The 6,371-nt window shown below is 40.0% G+C and overlaps 1 pseudogene; it reads right to left on the bottom strand.

Moving 5' to 3' along the window:
- Positions 1-5,484, bottom strand: part of LOC124040076 — a 181,311-nt pseudogene extending 175,827 nt beyond the window's left edge.
- Between the last annotated feature and the right edge of the window lie 887 nt (positions 5,485-6,371).

A 6,371-nucleotide genomic window follows, 5' to 3' on the forward strand; every position in this document is an offset into this window, starting at 1 on the left:
TTCTGAGGCTATTCAACTCCGACACCAAAGGAGATGACTTCAGTGGTTTCAGTGCACAGGAAGAGGAAGATAGTGACCAAGTTCATTTGTTTCAATGTACCGGTATGCACCTGCGGCTTATAGACATGTGCGGCTTATTTATGTACAAAATACATATTTTTTTATAATTCAGTGGGTGCGGTTTATATTCAGGTGCGGTTTATATTCAGGTGCGCTTAATAGTCCAGTAATTACGGTATTCCTTTGTCCTCTATGAAAATTTACTCTGCCTCTTATACTGTGTGTCCATGAGGAGATCCTCAGGAATTTACAACGTCTCTCTGACCACAGTAGCCTAGTTGAAGGAGGAAAGGGGGAGGCGGGAGAGGGGGATGGGGCTTGCTATACCCAAAGAGGCCAACGTTATGACACCGTTCTCAAAGGGACCTATTGCTCTCAAAGGGACCTATTGTTCTCAAAAACATATTGTTCTCAAAGGGACCTATTGTTCTCAAAAACATATTGTTCTCAAAGGGACCTATTGTTCTCAAAAATATATTGTTCTCAAAGGGACCTATTGTTCTCAAAGGGACCTATTGTTCTCAAAGGGACCTATTGTTCTCAAAGGGACCTATTGTTCTCAAAGGGACCTATTGTTCTCAAAAACATATTGTTCTCAAAGGGACCTATTGTTCTCAAAAACATATTGTTCTCAAAGGGACCTATTGCTCTCAAAGGGACCTATTGTTCTCAAAAACATATCATTCTCAAAGGGACCTATTGCTCTCAAAGGGACCTATTGTTCTCAAAAACATATTGTTCTCAAATGGACCTATTGTTCTCAAAAACATATTGTTCTCAAAGGGACCTATTGTTCTCAAAAACATATTGTTCTCAAAGGGACCTATTGTTCTCAAAAACATATTGTTCTCAAAGAGACCTATTGTTCTCAAAAACATATTGTTCTCAAAGGGACCTATTGTTCTCAAAAACATATTGTTCTCAAAGGGACCTATTGTTCTCAAAAACATATTGTTCTCAAAGGGACCTATTGTTCTCAAAAACATATTGTTCTCAAAGGGACCTATTGCTCTCAAAGGGACCTATTGTTCTCAAAAACATATTGTTCTCAAAGGGACCTATTGCTCTCAAAGGGACCTATTGTTCTCAAAAACATATTGTTCTCAAAGGGACCTATTGTTCTCAAAGGGACCTATTGTTCTCAAAAACATATTGTTCTCAAAGGGACCTATTGTTCTCAAAGGGACCTATTGTTCTCAAAGGGACCTATTGTTCTCAAAAACATATTGTTCTCAAAGGGACCTATTGTTCTCAAAGGGACCTATTGTTCTCAAAGGGACCTATTGTCCTCAAAGGGACCTATTGTTCTCAAAGGGACCTATTGTTCTCAAAGGGACCTATTGTTCTCAAAAACATATTGTTCTCAAAGGGACCTATTGTTCTCAAAGGGACCTATTGTTCTCAAAAACATATTGTTCTCAAAGGGACCTATTGTTCTCAAAGGGACCTATTGTTCTCAAAGGGACCTATTGTTCTCAAAAACATATTGTTCTCAATGGGACCTATTGTTCTCAAAAACATATTGTTCTCAAAGGGACCTATTGCTCTCAAAGGGACCTATTGTTCTCAAAAACATATTGTTCTCAAAGGGACCTATTGCTCTCAAAGGGACCTATTGTTCTCAAAAACATATTGTTCTCAAAGGGACCTATTGTTCTCAAAAACATATTGTTCTCAAAGGGACCTATTGTTCTCAAAAACATATTGTTCTCAAAGGGACCTATTGTTCTCAAAAACATATTGTTCTCAAAGGGACCTATTGTTCTCAAAAACATATTGTTCTCAAAGGGACCTATTGTTCTCAAAAACATATTGTTCTCAAAGGGACCTATTGTTCTCAAAAACATATTGTTCTCAAAGGGACCTATTGTTCTCAAAAACATATTGTTCTCAAAGGGACCTATTGCTCTCAAAGGGACCTATTGTTCTCAAAAACATATTGTTCTCAAAGGGACGTATTGTTCTCAAAAACATATTGTTCTCAAAGGGACCTATTGTTCTCAAAAACATATTGTTCTCAAAGGGACCTATTGTTCTCAAAAACATATTGTTCTCAAAGGGACCTATTGCTCTCAAAGGGACCTATTGTTCTCAAAAACATATTGTTCTCAAAGGGACCTATTGTTCTCAAAAACATATTGTTCTCAAAGGGACCTATTGTTCTCAAAAACATATTGTTCTCAATTGGACCTATTGTTCTCAAAGTGTCATATGGTTCTCAAAGTGACATACTGTTCTAAAATTGACATATTGTTTTCAAAGTGACCTATTGTTCTCAAAAACATATTGTTCTCAATTGGACCTATTGTTCTCAAAGTGTCATATGGTTCTCAAAGTGACATACTGTTCTAAAATTGACATATTGTTTTCAAAGTGACATATTGTTTTCAAAGTGACATATTCCTCTCAGAAAAGAGAAGTGGCATCCTCCTGCCATGCCATACTGTGATGGCTTCAGCCTATGTCCTTCTGTGTCTACTGATTCAAACTGACATATACGGTTGGCAAAAACACAGAAGCTGTCACACCCTGATCTGTTTCACCTGTCTTTGTGCTTATCTCCAGCCCCCTTCAGGTGTCGCCCATCTTCCCCATTATCCCCAGTGTATTTATACCCATGTTGTCTGTTGCCAGTTCGTTTTGTTTTTCGTCAAGCCTACCATCTTTTTTCCTGTGCTCCTGTCTGTCTCTAGTTCCTGTTTTCTATCTTTCCCGGTTTTGACCATTCTGTCTGCCCTGACCCTGAGCCTGCCTGTTGTTCTGTACCTTGCCATACCACCCTGGATTACTGACCTCTGCCTGCCCGTGACCTGTCGTTTGCCTGCCCCCTGATTTTGTAATAAACTTTTGTTACTTGGAAACTGTCTGCATCTGGGTCTTCTCCTGAGCCTTGACAATAGCTGTCTATAAAACATCTTACCTTTCAAATGTAGTGGTGTGGAAAGGTTACTCAACCATATTAAATTTCAGATTAATGTGTGCGTATATTTTCTGTCATGGAATCTACATACCTTGTAGCATTCTGCATTTCAAGAAGCATTTTAAGAAGCATTCAGCATTCTGAGAATAGGTCTATCAACTCTATGTTCAGATTTTGAGATCACGGTTCATATCCACCAAATGTCTCAGAGTAGGAGTGCTGATCTAGGATCTGTCCAGGTAATCATATACATTATGATCTTAAAGGCTAAACTGATCCCAGATCAGCACTCCTACTCTGAGACGCTTTGTGGATACATGCCCAGGGGTCAGAATTGTCCTGAGACATGGCTGTAGGCTAACTAGCTTCATAAGATTCTAAAACCACACAACTCAGGGGCATGGCAAAGGTCAAGAATAATCTATTCAACAACTCATGCTTATAGAATTATGCACAAAACTACTACAGTGAGTTACAGAATACATCAGTTTGGACACGTTCAGACCGAACATCCCAGATTATTTTCCTACTAAACACAACACAACCAAATTCTCTTCTCTAACCAGTGAATCCACAAACAAGACTAAATCAACCATTTCACTCTCAGTGGGAAATGGAACTCCACAGGATTCTACAACAACCATAATGACAACTATTGTATAATAGTATAGGCCTATAGACCATTAAATCCCCCCCCAGAAATAATTTATTCTTACAACTTAGTTTGTCACAAACTGTTTGTCACTTTATCGAAGAGCTAGTGTGTGACGAAGCCCCGCTCCAAGAGGCGGGTGACATGACACAGGCAGAATGATTCATTAAACAGGATGTGCACAGGCCATTTCATGCTTGCTGGGGTAATTGACAGAATATCTCTTATCTGTCTGCTGAAAATAAATATTCCTACGAGTGCTGCCAGTCGCGGAATGTATCTGTTACAGTTGGATACGTTATCGTTTTCACTTTTAGTCATATTTTACCATATTTCATGCTGTATTGTCTAACTTGCTAGCTGGAAAGCACCCTAGAATTGATAAAAACTGAAAAACAATAACACTGGAAAGTTTAATAAAATAAGACTGTCTGGTCAACAATTCTAATATTGTGCTGCAGGCAACCCAAGGCAAGACAAGGGGTGTTGTGAGGACTGTAGCAGCCTTGTAGGAGGAGAGGCAAAGTAAAGCAACTGTCTGCCTACGCAAATTTAACTCCAACAGTGGAAACAGAATTCAGCATGTGAATGTATTGATTCACTAAGTAGTAGTATAGGATGAAAGGAGAGAGATCAATAACCATCTTCACTATTAGTTGTTCTTAGAAAAACATATAAATACAAATTAACTATCTGTAATTGGACGTCATGAGGGATGGTACAAAGGAAACAAGAACTATGGATTGACATTTAATTTGACTTGACTGAAACGTCTTTATTTAAGAATTTCAATTATTGTTCCATAGAAATTCAGATTTCTTTCATCAGTGATGGAGCTCCTACAAGGCCCTTCAGTTCCCATGTTACAAGGCTATTGCGCTGTATAGAGTCAACCTTTCCCAAGAGGCTGAAGTTGCCGTCCAACACTGAACACGGAGGACAAGACCCAGCCAATGCGATGAAACCAATGGGTCTTAGTTGCCTGACTGCCTTACCTTGATACCTGTATAGCTACATGTGTATACCTCTAGATTAATTCTGTTTGACAGCGAAATGAAACATGGGTTTGAGTATTTTAAATCAAATCCAATTTTATTTGTCACATACACATGGTTAGCAGATGTTAATGCGAGTGTAGCCAAATGCTTGTGCTTCTAGTTCCGACAATGCAGTAATAACCAACGAGTAACTAACCTAACAATTTCACAACAATTACCGTATACACACAAGTGTAAAGGAATGAAGAATATGTATGACTTGCATTAAAAATAGAGTTTGAAAACAAGTGAGGTGAGGCCAATATTTTCCATTATAAAGAGAACTTCTCCCTCTCTCTCGTTACGGTATGATTGATGCCAAGATTCCATTACCTATGCTACAAAGGGAATTGGGCTTTGAAAAAGTACAATAAGATCAGAAGGAATTGATGGGGGGTAGAGAAAGAGAGAGAGACAGAGAGAGAGAGAGTCTCACCTGCATTGACGCTCCCTCCACTCGTGCTACATAGGCGAAGCGGTCCAGAACAGTGATGGTGACTGGCACTGCCACGAAGAACCCGCTCACAAATGCCAGGATATACCTGCACTCAGCCTCTTCTGAGCCATCACCTGGGACAGAAGAATACAGTTCAGCCAATCACCATCAAAGAAACCATCAGAATGGGAACACTGCTATAAGAACTTGGCATTCAACAACCAATGGAGAATCAGATAGTAGGGAGTTTGTATTGAGAAGATCAGAATCAGAAAGCATGTTTATCCTACCAACAGGACATTAAAAACTGTAATGTTTCACCGAGTCGTGGCTGAACGACGAAATTAAGAGCATACAGCTGGCGGGTTATACACTCCATCGGCAAGACAGACAGCAGCCTCTGGTAAGACACAGGGCAGGGGCCTATGCATTTATGTAAACAACAGCTGGTGCACGATATCTAATGAAGTCTCAAAGTTTTTCTCGCCTGAGGTAAAGTATCTGATGATAAGCTGAAGACCACACTATCTACTTAAAGAGTTTTCATCTGTATTTTTCGTAGCTGTTTACATACCACCACAGAGCGAAGTTGGCACTGAAATCGCACTCGATGAGCTGTATTCCGCCATAAGCAAACAGGAAAACGCTCACCCAGAGGCGGCGATCCTGGTGGCCGATGACTTTAATGCAGCGAAACTTAAATCAGTTTTACAAAATTTCTATCAGCATGTTAAATGTGCAACCAGAGGGAAAACAATTCTAGACCACCTTTACTCAACACACAGAGACGCGTACAAAGCTCTCCCTTGACCTCCATTTGGCAAATCTGACCATAACTCCATCCTCCTGATTCCTGCTTTATTTAAGCAGGAAGCACACGTGACTCGGTCTATAAAAAAGTGGTCAGATGAAGCAGATGCTAAACTACAGGACTGTTTTGCTATCACAGACTGGAATATTGTTATGCAGGTGAGTGAGGACCCAAAAGCGACTTAACAGAAACTGAGTTTATTTAAGTCCAAACAGAAATAACATAATCCTCAATCCTTTACAGGAAATGTCCAAACGGGGATAACAGAAATCCTCTAGTTGTAGAGGGGAATTGCAGGATAAGCGGCAACCGACTGCAGGTCCCTTCGGGTAGGCGCGGGCCGTAGCTGACAGAGACACCTGCTCACACGCAGCATCTGAAGATAAGGCAAAACACGACAGGACGGAACAAGTACACAGCGAACAGCAAACAAGGATCCGACAAGGACAGAAGCA

This window comes from Oncorhynchus gorbuscha, linkage group LG01 (assembly GCF_021184085.1).
Source record: "Oncorhynchus gorbuscha isolate QuinsamMale2020 ecotype Even-year linkage group LG01, OgorEven_v1.0, whole genome shotgun sequence".
In the NCBI taxonomy this organism is placed as follows: Eukaryota; Metazoa; Chordata; class Actinopteri; order Salmoniformes; family Salmonidae; genus Oncorhynchus; species Oncorhynchus gorbuscha.